Below are 14,369 nucleotides of genomic sequence, written 5' to 3'. Positions count from 1 at the left end.
TCCAGAGACTGGGCAGCAAAGCTCCAAGCACGGCGACACACTGAGTTCCACAGTCTCACTTTGCACAATAACTAACGCTGTGTCTTATGAAAGTACAGGACCTTCCTCTTCCTCTCCTGCTCAGTATTCAGATATCACTTCTGTTGAAAGCGTTTGCGTCAGTGAAAAAACCATCTTGTATAATCTAATTTCGGCAAAGTAAAATAGGAATTTACTGAGCTCAAACATGCATTGGATGCGTTGAGACATGGAACCTCATTTAAAAAAAAAAGTTTATTGGAGGATAAAAAATGTCAACGGCAATGGGAAATGAGAGAATCTATTGTTTTGTAATGATGATTATATGTCAATCTTCTTGCATCTGTAGTGATGATCTGATTTAGTTTGGTTTTGAGATACAGCATGGAAACAGGCCCTTCAACCCTCCGTCCACACCGACCACTGATCACCCGTTCACGCTAGTTCTGTTATCTCACTTTCCCATCCACTCCCTACACACACCATGCAATTTATGGAGGTCAAGTAACCTACAACCCCGCTCATCCGTGGGATGTGATAGGAAACCAGAGCACCTGAAGGAAATCCACGTGGCCACAGGGAGCGTGCTATCTCCACCCAGAGAGCACCCGAGGTCAGGATTGAACCCTATATTTTGTCCCTTCCTGTTCAATTCAGTTTAGTTCAGTGTCACGTTTCTGACGTAAAAAGAAAAGCTTTTGCTGAGTGCTAACCAGCCTGGGCAAAGGCAAGTGCCATTAATGCTATTCACAACTGAAGTTAGAATTGTTTCTTGTAACACATGTTCAAGCAAATGACTGCGTGATGTTTGAAATGTCTATGATAATGGCACAAACAGAATCGCTTGTTTTGTAATAAAGCGAATGGTCAATATTCTTGCCTGTTCGTGCTGTAGCAGGTCCGATAGTTCAAACCTATATTCAATTGCATCAGATCATGGTGGAGGTTGGACTTAGGAGGTCACAAATGAGCTGCATGTGATAATCAAGCTATTACAATTTTACAAAGGAAGTCCAATATTAAGAGCAATTTTCTCCTGAGTTCTCAATTTCACTCAAACTAGAACCTTCAGCAAACATTTTCACAATTATAAGTTTTTCCCTATGTCATTTGGTGTTATCCAAGCCTAACGTCACAGAGTTGCACCAAGATCGTCACAGCCTGGAGATACAGACACGAGAGATACATTGTGTTCCAGGCGTACACTGGTCCTATCCCCAAACTCTATCCCCATTACATTGATGACTGCATCGGTGCTAGAAAATATATCCACAATATTCAAGCACAATCCATACCCAGAATTGTTGGATGACAGGTCACTGAATCTAGGGGATAGATTTATTTGACATAAAATGCATCAAAATTTAACGGGAGAGAATTGGAATATGAGATTGTTTTGAATGATGGAACAGGCTCAAAGTGACAAATAATGCTCCCCCAATTCTCTTTTGCATGTTTCAATAGGTTTGGGGATGGTTTGATGTTTTTCTTTGTTCTTCACACTTCTGAAGTTTATTTACACATTGTGAAATTTAGTTGAGATAAACAACAGGAAGTGAAACAGCACAGAGCTCAGAATAGACGAATCATTGTGGTTAAATTGCAAGACCGCTCTTCATGCAGCCTTGAGCATTTCTCTGAATGTTGCATCAGGTCCTGAATGTGATATGGGGAAAGGCAGAATCCTTGCACCCTTCAAACCTCACATTTTTAATATTCAAAAATAAACTTTATTTCAGAATTAAACATATATACAAAACTAGTCTGAAGGGTCCCAACTCGAAACTATCCTTGTTCTCCAGGAGTGCTGCCTGACACACTGAGTTACTTCAGTATTTTATGTCTTTCCTTGGTAAAACAGCATCTGCAGTTCCATATTTCTATACAAAACCAACACAAACACACTTTGTGTTTATACATTCAATAGTGTCACACTCAGTAGTGTTTCCACCTATCTTTACACACTACACCCTTGACTGTCATTTGCCCCCCCCCCCCCCCCCCCCGGGTGATATTCCTTCCATTGTATGAGGGGTGACCCACCAGACTCAGTCCTCCATGTCTGCAGTGGGTCAGGCAGCCACATTCCTAGATGGACCTCTCTTTGTCACATAGTTGTTTTATTCCTCAGCATAATAACAGTGTATGGGACATGGGGCAATGTTCCTGTCCTCATATTCCAGCCTTTGACACACAGTGGGCAGCACCAGAACAAAAATAATGTATTTGAAGATTTGTCTTCAGAAACAGAATGCTGTCTCCGTATCACCAGTGACCTCAAGGAGAGACAACCTGCGATCCTTATACAGTCTGTGCTGTACATGACCACGGGGCACAATAATATGAGTGACTCTGGAGTGGCTCACAATTGGGTCAGTTGAAGGATAATTCAGGATGGCATGAAAATGTCCACATTTAATGGAAACATTAAAAATGAGAAATGTTCAACTTTTTTTCTTTACCAGTCATATAGAGCTACATCATGACTTCCTGACTCTGATGTTCAATGGCCTTAGCATTGAAGGCAAGCATACCATACACATTCTTTTCTACCCTATCTACTTGTGCTGCCACCTTCAGTGTCCGATCAACTTGTAGTCCAAATGTGCTGAAGATATGTGTCTCAGATAGGCTCAGTCTAAAACTGAACGTTATTTCTCACAGGGAATCCACAAAATGAGGTCGAAGTTTCTGTTTTATTGGCTGTACTCAATAAAACATTTGGCAACTATCAATTTACTGATCAAAGTCTAAAACTGCACATTATTTCCAAACAGAAAATGCACAAAATGAGGCCGAGGTTTCTCTGCAGTAGTTTGCCAATTGATTTGATGTTCGGTTACTTTGTTTTCCTGCTTCGACCTGTTTCAACTCAGAGTAAGTGCTTTCTCTTCACCGGTCACAATCACCATGCTTCACTTTAATATTGTCCGTGTAAACCCGCACCATTTTGTCAATCTTGTTTTCCTCTCCACGGCCCTGGACTTTCAGCCGTGTGGGTGGGTGGTGGGTGGGGGGGGGGGGGGAGAAGACTGGACCAGCTCTCATCCGGATAACCGCGTCTCGTTTGCAGCCAGGATTGAACCCGTGTCCCCGCAATCACCAACGCTGCTGAACCGCAAGCGCTGCTTAACCGCTACTGGACCGTCCACGGTTCCCTCCCCCGACCACCCACCCACACGGCTGAAAGTCCAGGGCCGTGGAGAGGAAAACAAGATTGACAAAATGGTGCGGGTTTACACGGACAATATTAAAGTAAAGCATGCCGCACCGCCAGCTCAAGGCCACCTCGGACATCTCCGGACATGGATGGGACACCGTGGAGGGGACGGCCCAGCAGCAACAAGAGCACTCCGACCCCAACCACGGACGAAACACAAGTCTGCCCACAATGCAGCACCACTGTTGCCGAGACTTTATAGCTAGTGACCTATGACCTGGGCATGGGCAGACGGAATACCGAACTTGCTTATCCAACCTCCGACAATCTATTTCTCAAACAATGCTTCACAGGGAATGAAAAAAACAAAGTGCTGTAGTAACTCAGCAGGTCGGACAGCACCTCTGGTGAATATGGATAAGTGACATTTCAGGTAAGGAACCTTCTTCGGATTCACAGTTGTCTGATGAAGGGTTCTGACACAAATTGTAACCTATCCATGTTCCCCAGAGATGCTGCCTGACCCGCTGATTACTCCAGCACTTTATGTCTTTTCTGAGGAAGGTCAAAACTTTCTGGAAATAAATGGAATTCAAAATTTTAAATTGCTGACATGGGGTGGAGGAAATGTGTTCTAAATTCCTTCATTGCTCCTCTTTCCAACAGAAAAGAGAAATCGGATTTATCTTTTGGATAATGGAGGCAGCATTAAGTTAAAAGGACCGGAAAATCCTGGAGAAACGTCATTGTTTGGGAATGGGAACCACACTCAGGGCAGGGAATCCAGACAGTGTTAACTGGCAGCAGAGTGGACAAGCATTGGGCCATCCAGTGGGGCGATGGCTGGAGAGACAGAGACAAGAACCAGGAGCTGGATGTGGATGCTAGTACTTGTAAACTGACATTAAAAAACAAGCATTTAAATGGGCGGGATTCTTCACTTTGACTAAAACACAGCCGAGGAAGCAAATCCTGAAACAATATGAAATATTTGGGATCAAAGGTGAGTGGGTCAGACACGGATCAATAATGAGTTTCTCTGTAAATAATGTAAATTTTGTGTAAACCTGTGTGTTGATGTGAATACTCCAGTCAATCGGGGCTATGTGTAATAATGGGGCTACAGTTAGTGTCTTCACTTTTCTTTGATCATAGACAATCGCAGTAGTAGGTAACTCAACATGTCCACCAGGGGACTTTTATACGTCACACATAATAAATCCCCAATACAACAGTAGGAACCAAAATCAATGGGAGAAGACTAACTCAGAAATATCTTATACAATAATTATAATATGATTCGTAGCCTTATAATGACAACAGTAGAAATAATTATAATATCATTAGTTGCCATATAATGACTTCAATAGAAATAATATATTGTATAGTATTATCATTATTATAATAAACCTTACAAAAATAAATGCAATACAATACAACTAAGATTACAATCTTCCCGGTGCAAAAAAAAAGTTGTCATTTAAACAGTGACCAACAAGCCACGGCACTGGCAATTGACACAAAAAGTTGGAGTAACTCAACTGGACCGGCAGCATCTCTGGAGAGAAGGAATGGGTGACGTTTCGGGTTGACATCCTTCTTCAGACTGGTTAGGAATAAGGGAAATGAGAGATATAGACAGTGATGTGGAGAGAAAAAGAACAATGAATGATAAATATACAAAAAAGAGATGATGATAAAGGAAACAGGCCATTGTAAGCTGTTTGTAGGGTGAAAATGAAAAGCTAGTGTGATTTGGGTGGGGGAGGGATGGAGAGCGAGGGAATGCGGGGCTACCTGAAGTGAGAGAAATCAATATTCATGCCAGTGGGCTGTATGCTGCCCAAGTGAAATATGAGATGCTGTTCCTCCAATTTGTATTTACCCTCACTCTGACAATAGAGGAGAACGAGAACGAGGAGAAAGGCCTGTGTAGGAAAGGGTAGGACAATTGAAGTGTCCAGCAACCGGGAGATCAGGTTGGTTCACGTGGGCTGAACGAAGGTGTTCCGTGAAACGATCGCCCAGTCTGCCTTTGGTCTCGCCGATGTAAAAGAGTCCACATCTTGAACAACGGATACAGTAGATGAGGTTGGAGGAGGTACAAGTAAACCTGTACCTCACCTGAATGACTGTAGAGGTCCCTGGACAGAGTCAAGGAAGGAGGTATAACGACTGGTGTTGCGTCTTCTGCGGTTGCAGGGTAAGTTATCTGGGGAGGGGGTGGTTTGGGTGGGAAGGGATGAGTTAACCAGGGAGTAGTGGAGGGAACGTTCTCTGCGGAAGGCGGAAAGGTGTGGAGATGGGGAAATGTGGCTAGTGGTGGGATCCAGTTGTAGGTGGTGGAACTGTAGGAGGATTATGTGTTGTATTCGATGGCTGATGGGGTGTAAGGTAAGGACCAGGGGGACTCTGTCTCTGTTATCACTAGGGTGACGGGGAGCAAGGGCGGAGGTGCCGGGTACCAAGAAGGCATGAGTGAAGGCCTCATGAATGATGGGAGAGGGGAACCTCCGTTGCCTATAGAATGAGGACATCTTGGATTATGTAGCATGAAATAACTCATCTATGGGGCAGGTGCAGACTAGATGGAGGAATTGTGAGTAGGAGATAGAGTCTTTGCAGGAAGTGGAAAGAAGTGTAGTTGAGATAGTTGTGGGAGCCAGTGGGTTTGTAATTGACGTCAGTTATAAGTATTTCTTCTGATGAAGACTGTGATATCAAGAAAGGGGAGGGAGGCTTCGGAGAAAATTTGAATGCCGGCTGAAAATTGGCGATGATGGTCCATGAGTTCTGCATGGGTGCAGGAGGTAGCACCGACACAGTCATCAATGTAATGGAGACAGAGTTTGGGTATATGGCCAGTGTATGCCTGGAACAGGGATTGTTCAACGTATCGAACAAAGATACAGGCATAGCTGTCAATATGGATGCCCATAACTACGCCTGGAGCATGGAGGAAGTGGGATGAGTCAAAGGAAAAGTTGTTGAGGGTGAGGACCAGTTCCGCTAACACCATTATTGATTTCATCACTTCTGACTGTCTGCCTTCCACAACCTGCAACCCAATCGTTTCCCAGCACCGCATAGCCCGTTTTTACCTTCTCTCCAGGACCAGGCCAAGCGGGCCATCCGCAAGTCAAGAGTCAAGTCAAGAGAGTTTATTGTCATGTGTCCCAGATAGGACAATGAAATTCTTGCTTTGCTTCAGCACAATATAATAGGCATGAGTACAGAACATCTCAGTGAGTCCATATACCATTATATAAATATGTACACGCATCAACAAATAAGCAGATAAAGTGCAAATAAACAGATAATAGTCTATTAACATTCAGAGATTTGTTCTAGCTGAGTTTAATAGCCTGATGGCTATGGGGAAATAGCTATTCCTGAACCTGGATGTTGCAGTCTTCAGGCTCCTGTGCCTTCTACCTGAAAGTAGCGGGGAGATGAGTATGTGGCCAGGATGGTGTGGGTCCTTGATGAAGCTGCCAGCCTTTTTGAGGCAGCGACTGCGATAGATCCGCTCGATGGAAGGGAGATCAGAGCCAATGATGGACTAGGCAGTGTTTACTACTTTTTGTAGTCTTTTCCGCTCCTGGCGCTCAAGTTGCCGAGCCAAGCCACGATGCCAGGCAGAAGAGGGCTCTGCCTGAGCCAGCTGCCTGCCCCTTTTCAGGGGTTACGTACATACCCGAGTGGTTTTGGAGAGGGACCATGCAGTCTCCATGGGCACTCTGGGGGATTTCCAGGACCGCTAGGCACTGCGGGGGGTGAATGCATCCTTGACAAGGACTGTAAGATAGTTGTATAATAGTTTATTGTTTGTCTTGTGTTATGGTGATGGGTTGTGTTGTGTTTTATTGTCTTGTAAATATTATATTAATATTGAAATAAATAATTTTGATTTAAAAAAAAAAAAATGTGTCGAACAGCAACAACGTAACTGTGTTGACCGATACAGGTCCAGATGAGTTGATTAACATAAACACCAAGATGCAAATGCATTATTTGTTCACAAGAAGCTCATTGAGTAAAACTTAATGGCGGATAAAACCATAAATACAATAAATGCAACACAGCAGAACGGTGCAGAGTTTACAGAGTTGTCTGAATGAATGCAAAATAAAACTGCAATAACAGCAAGAACACGTGACCGCGCCACCAGGAAGGTGATGATTGGTTCAAGAGTCAGAAACCACTGGGAAAGTTGTTCTTCTATCTGTATGTCTAGGTTTTCAGCTGAGGTGAGATTGAGCCCAGTCATTCGACTGTCCACACCTCAACTCACTCTGAATCTCATTGATCTGTTTTTCACAATTGAGGCAAGTCCACAGCGCCCTCTGCTGGGCAGTGACGTCACACTCAGCTGCACCTTCTCCAGACTCTCAGATACAGTCAGTCTTCAGTGGAGACCAATGGGCTCATCCCAGCAGCACACGAGCAACACTGATCAGATACGTCTGAATAACACGGTCTATCTGATGGTTCGACATGTTACAGTGGAGGATGGGAAGCTGTATGTGTGTGAAGTGCGGGAAAAAGGTAAAATCGTTCATACAAGTAACGCCAATTTTAATGTTATTTTGGGTAAGTGTCAATACCTCATATTAGATATTGAATATACACTTGTATCATTGGTGCTTATTATAACATCATGTGTGCACCCACGTGAAGAATTGTAGTTCATGGCAAAAAGCTCTCTTGTACAAAATGCTTCAGTGTTCAGGGAGAAGCTTCCAGAAAGTCCCCCTGTGGAGCAGCTGCCTGTTCATCTCTGTTTGACAGATACACAATACTAAAAAAATGAATTTAATATGTTTAGTAAGAGTAACTCAGTGGGGCATTACTGGAGAAAATTAATGTTTTGGGTCAGAACTCTTCTTCAGGTTGAAGTGATTCCAGCTGCTCCAGACTCCAGCTTCTGATCAGCATTCAGCTAGGAGCAGGACCCAGGAAGAGGGAAGGGCTGGGAATCAATGGGTGTGAATGGGAGAGGGATGGTGGGAATAATGGGAATGAATTGAAGGTTGGAATTGGATGCAAAGAGAGGAAGGAGGCAGCTGGTGGACAGAGGAATGTAACAGAGAGTGGGGTAGGCCTGATGTTTGCAACATGCTGGTTCTGTATGAGGGTGAGTGAGAGGGTCAGGAGACGTTCACCATTCCCACGGGGGAGCCACTGGGGTGCCAGACCAGCTCATTATTGTGTAAAATCCACCCCAAGAAGATGTAATTCCTCCTGTGATTCCAGGTTAATGTGTTCCCACCACCTTGTTCTGTAACCTGGTCACCCTGTGCTCTTCATCTCTCCCCCAAGCTCCCTGTAGAACTGTCTCTGCTGTGTGGACATTAACACGGACACGAGGATTACAAACTCTGCCGGGGTCTGACGTGGAAGGGTCACCATCCAATATATTGTAGACATGAAGAACTGCAGATACTGATTTACAAAAAAGAGACAAAGTGCTGAGTAATGGTGGGTCCGGCAGTATGTCAGGATGCTGCCTAGCCCGCGTTTTGGGTCGACACCTTTCTTCAGACTGATTGTAAAAGGGGGAGAAAGCTGGAAGAGAGTTAGGGTGGGACTGCAAGTGATAGGTACACATAGGTGAGGGGGAGGGGGGGGAGGGGGGGGGGGGAGGGATTGTTGATTAGCAAATGGTCTGACAAAGGCCGGAGATAAAGTTATGAAAAAGGTGTGTGATATAATAATGATAGAGGACATCTGGGGGGAGGATGATGATCGCATGTTAGTGACCAAATACTGGATAATTCAATGTTTGCATCATTGGGTTGCAAGCTATTCCAGCAGAATAAGAGTTGCTGTTGCTCCCGTTTGCGCGTGGCCTCACTCTTGCAATAGGGGAATTGAAAGTGAAGTTGTTGAGTGTGAGGACATTTTCTGCCAGATGGAGGAGCGTTTTGGCATAGGGGAAGTGAGAGGAGAGTGGGTGAGAGTGAGGGGGAGAGAGGTGAGGGGAGGGGGAGATGTGGGGAGCAGGGAGGGGTGGAGGGAAGGGGGTAGGGGTGTGTGGAGTGGAGGGGGGGTTTAGGGGAGGGACGGTGGGGGAGGGGATGGAGGGGAGGAGGGGGAGAAAAAGAGGGGAGAGAGAGGTGAGGGGGTGAGAGTGAGGGGGAGAGAGGTGAGGGGAAGGCGGGAGAGGGAAGGGGGAGAGGTGAGGGGAGGGGGAGAGGTGTGGGAGGGGGAGAGGTGGGGAGCAGGGAGGGGTGGAGGGAAGGGGGTAGGGGTGTGTGGAGGGGAAGTGGGGTTTAGGGGAGGGACTGTGGGGGAGGGGAGGAGGGGGAGAAAAAGAGGGGAGAGAGAGAAGGGGGAGTGGAAAGGAGAGGAGGGGGGAGGAGAGGGGGGGAGAGGAGAGGGGGGGAGAGGAGAGGAGAGGGGGGGGAGGAGGAGAGAGGGGGAGAGGAGAGGGGGAGAGGAGAGGGGGAGAGGAGAGAGGGGGAGAGGAGGGGGAGAGGAGGGGGGGAGAGGAGAGGGGGGGAGAGGAGGGGGGGGGGGGGGGGGGAGAGGAGAGGGGGGGGGGGAGAGGAGAAGGGAGGAGAGAGAGTGCCTTTTTATTTCAACCCAAACCCCCCAAACAACCATTTGCAGCCAGTGCTTTTTTACTTTAACCATATTTTCATTTTCAATCCACATTAAGGGTACTTACTCACAGTTGTGTGGACATGTGTTCAGTGTTACTCACAGCTCAGAGAAACATGACCCTCTGCCTTCCTCCAGCTTGCAGACTAATTGAGGCACACCAGTTCCTGGTTTTATAGTCCATCCCCCCTGCCGCCAGCGGGGGCAGCAGAGAGAATGGGGAATTTTGTAAAATCATTAATATCTCTGTCATTTTACATCGACTGGAAAATCCTCGGCACACATGCGGCAGAGGGGGGCTCTGAGCGAGGTGGCCAAAAATGACAGCCGTAGGTGGCGGCGTTCTCTCGGATATCGCAGCACAGATCGCCAAATCCGGTCAAGAACAGACTTTTAGTAATATAGATAATCACTAGCATGTTGCCTGCAATCTCTGGGTGGCACGGTGGTGCAGCGGTAGAGTTGTTGCCTTACAGTGCCAACCACCCAGGTTAGAAACACAGAAACATAGACATAGAAAATAGGTGCAGGAGTAGGCCATTCGGCCCTTCGAGCCTGCACCGCCATTCAATATGATCATGGCTGATCATCCAACTCAGTATCCTGTACCTGCCTTCTCACCATGCCCCCTGATCCCTTTAGCCACAAGGGCCACATCTAACTCCCTCTTAAATATAGCCAATGAACTGGCCTCAACTACCTTCTGTGGCAGATAATTCCAGAGATTCACCACTCTCTATGTGAAAGTCCTGACATCCCAGGAATCAGTCTGGTAAACCTTCTCTGTACTCCCTCTATGGCAAGAATGTCTTTCCTCAGATTAGGAGACCAAAACTGTACGCAATCATCCAGGTGTGGTCTCACCAAGACCCTGTACAACTGCAGTAGAACCTCCCTGCTCCTATACTCAAATCCTTTTGCTATGGATGCTAACATACCATTCGCTTTCTTCACTGCCTGCTGCACCTGCATGCCTACCTTTAATGTTCAAAAGGGAACTGCAGATGCTGGAATATCGAAGGTACACAAAATTGCTGGGGAAACTCAGCGGGTGCAGCAGCATCTATGGAGCGAAGGAAATAGGCGACGTTTCGGGCCGAAACCCTTCTTCAGACTGATGGGGGGTGGGGGGGGGGGGGGAAAGAAGGAAAAGGGGGGGGGGGGGGGGGGGCCGGGGGGGGGGCGGATGGGAGGGTGGGAGGAGACAGCTAGAGGGTTAAGGAAGGGGAGGAGACAGCAAGGGCTAGCCAAATTGGGAGAATTCAATGTTAATGCCATAAGGACGCAAGGTCCCCAGACGGAATATGAGGTGCTGTTCCTCCAATTTCCGCTGTTGCTCACTCTGGCAATGGAGGAGACCCAGGACAGCGAGGTCGGATTGGGAATGGGAGGGGGAGTTGAAGTGCTGAGCCACCGGGAGGTCAGGTAGGTTATTGCGGACTGAGCGGAGGTGTTCGGCGAAACGATCGCCCAACCTACGCTTGGTCTCACCGATGTAAATCAGCTGACATCTAGAGCAGCGGATGCAGTAGATGAGGTTGGAGGAGATACAGGTGAACCTTTGTCGCACCTGGAACGACTGCTTGAGACCTTGAATGGAGTCGAGGGGGGAGGTGAAGGGACAGGTGTTGCATTTCTTGCGGTTGCACTGGTCATGGTACACCAGTCAGCCTACCTTTAATGACTGGTGTACCATGACACCCAGGTCTCGTTGCATCTCCCCTTTTCCTAATCGGCCACCATTCAGATAGTAGTCTACTTTCCTGTTTTTGCCACCAAAGGGGATAACCTCACATTTATCCACATTATACTGCATCTGCCATGCATTTGCCCACTCACCCAGCCTATCCAAGTCACCTTGCAGCCTCCTAGCATCCTCCTCACAGCTAACACTGCCCCCCAGCTCCGTGTCATCCGCAAACTTGGAGATGTTGCATTCAATTCCCTCATCCAAATCATTAATATATATCGTAAATAGCTGGGGTCCCAGCACTGAGCCTTGCAGTACCCCACGAGTCACTGCCTGCCATTCTGAAAAGGACCCGTTTACTCCTACTCTTTGCTTCCTGTCTGCCAACCAGTTCTCTATCCACATCAATACTGAACCCGATGTTAGATCATGACTACGTGTGCTGTCTGTACCTAATTTGTACATTCTCCACTAGACCGCATGGGTTTCCTCTGAGATCCTTCCACACTCCAAAAATGTACAGATTTGTAGGATAATTGGCTTAGTATAAATGTAAATTGCCTCTAGAGTGTGTATGTTAGTGTGTGGGATCGCTGGTTGGTGCGGTCTCGGTGTGTCGAGTGGCCTCTTTCTGTGCTGTATCTCTAAACTAAACTCACCTGCATTTTGTGGATCTACAGATATCAATAGGGGAATTGTTGCCATTGTCCTGACCATTATTTATCCACAAATCAGAAGTTATTAATCTGAATATTAGCACATTGTGAGAACATTCTCTGTAGAGATTGTTTGCTGAATTTCCACCATTCTCACTGGGGCTACTCCTGCCAGTGCCCATCATGTTGTCAGTGGACTTTCCACTGAGATGGTTGTGAGACTGGGGTTTAACTTTTGATGTGAAGTGTAGTGAGGGAGGATATCATAGTGCCAGACATTACTGTACAGTTATTGTAAACTTTCTAAATCAACTAAAGGATTGTCACCACAATAAAAACAAATGTGATCACTTTTCCTTTATTTTGAATGTCGGGTGGCAGAGGTGTCACAGATCTTGGCAATTACAAAAGGACAAACAGAGATACCGACAGACAGAGGTTAGGGACCCTTGAAAGAACAGCTGGTGATGTGTAAATTATCTCTCAAGGAAGGGTGAGATCATGATATCCTTGAAGGGGATAATCCATGAGTGAGGCAAATCATGGATGCAGGAGCCATGTTTAAATCACCACAGGGAACTGAAGTGGGTCAGTGGCTGATGAAAAGCAGAGACACTGTGTTGAAGAAGAAATGGCAAAGTGATGGAAACAGAGAGCTGAGCTACAGTGAAGAGTTGGGAGCTCTGGAGGCTGTGGGGATCCACTCGGGGAAGAATTTAATCAGAAATAAAATTCAGAGAAAGGACTTGAGTGTCGGGAGGGACTGAGGGAACCAACATGGAGTTAGCTGTGTCATCTGGCTAAGGGAGAATGTGGGAGGGACAGGAAGAGCCGAGGATGGGGAGAATGCAGGGAACTGGATCATCGGTCTGAGACAACTTGAAATAAGGAAATTCAATACTCGTGCCTTTGTGTTGCTGGCTACTCTAGTATAGCCAGTTGTTTAGAAGAATACCACTTTATATTCCACCATGGAAAGTTTACAACCAATGGTATGTACATGATATATTCTAATTTGAGGAAACATACACCTTCTGTGTTGCATTCTCCCCCTCTTTCTGAACCACCTCTAATACTCACATTTTTGTTTCCTCTCTCATCTCCCCTCTCCAGCCCCCATTCTCCTCTCCCTCTGTCTCCCGGCTCCATCTCCTCTCCACCCACACACTTCACCACTGGATCCCCTCCCCCATCCGGCTCCATCTGCCCTTTATCTCTCCCTTAATGGTTCCCATCAGCACCATCATGACATCAGATTCCAGCACTTGTTGACCCAGTCTTCTGTCGAGTACAGAAATGGTAATAGATTCTTAAACCTCGTTGTTGGGAATTATGCCTGATCCGATCTTGACCAAGGAACAAACTCATTCATTAAATGTTATGAAGTGATTTTCCTAACACTGTTGTCACCTTGAACCATGGATTTGCTCTACAAGGTCTGTATCATTCAATCGAAGAAGAAACCTAACAATTCTCTAATATTACACTTTAATCATTTTGCTGTAACATGGAGCGTGCATTTCAGCACCACAAACAGCGCCTGGCTGCCGGTAAACACCGGCGCCGTAGACTGAGCTGTGGCCACAGTCACATCATCCATGGCTGTGTTCAAATACCCAGAATTGGATCAACTCATCTGGACCTCGTCAGCTTCCTATTTATAAGCCAGTTCCAGCCAGAGCGGAGAGAGAAGGAGGAAGCAGGGCAGGAAGAAAGGGAGGGAAAGTGGAAAACCCCCTATTAACTGTGCATCTTTTCACAGGCTAGGAAGAAGACTGAGACCGCCAGCACCTCCTCGTGAGGCCAGAGGGAGCTGCTGGGACAAATCCAAGATAGCCGGTGTCCTCCCTGATGACGAATGACTGCGGCTCCGTGTGGACCCGGACCTTCTTGTGACTTGTGTGGTGGGCAGTGACTAGTGGGGTGCCGCAAGGCTCGGTGCTGGGACCCCAGTTATTTACAATATATATTAACGATTTAGACGAGGGAATTAAATGTGACATCTCCAAGTTTCAAAAGTTCAAGAGACATTTATTATCACATGCACCAATTGGTACCGTGAAATTTTGGTCACCATACAGCCATACGAATCAAAAAGAACACAACACACGATAGACTTTAACATAAACATTCCCACACAGCGGACTCAAGGTTTCCCACTGTGAGGGAAGGCACCAAAGTTCAATCATCTTCCTCTTTGTTCACCCACGGTAGGGGCCTTCCGAGCCCTCCGCAGTCA

This window comes from Amblyraja radiata, chromosome 11, assembly GCF_010909765.2.
Source record: "Amblyraja radiata isolate CabotCenter1 chromosome 11, sAmbRad1.1.pri, whole genome shotgun sequence".
NCBI classification, from domain to species: domain Eukaryota; kingdom Metazoa; phylum Chordata; class Chondrichthyes; order Rajiformes; family Rajidae; genus Amblyraja; species Amblyraja radiata.
The sequence above is the reverse complement of the archived record's forward strand: the minus strand, read 5'-3'. Positions refer to the sequence as shown.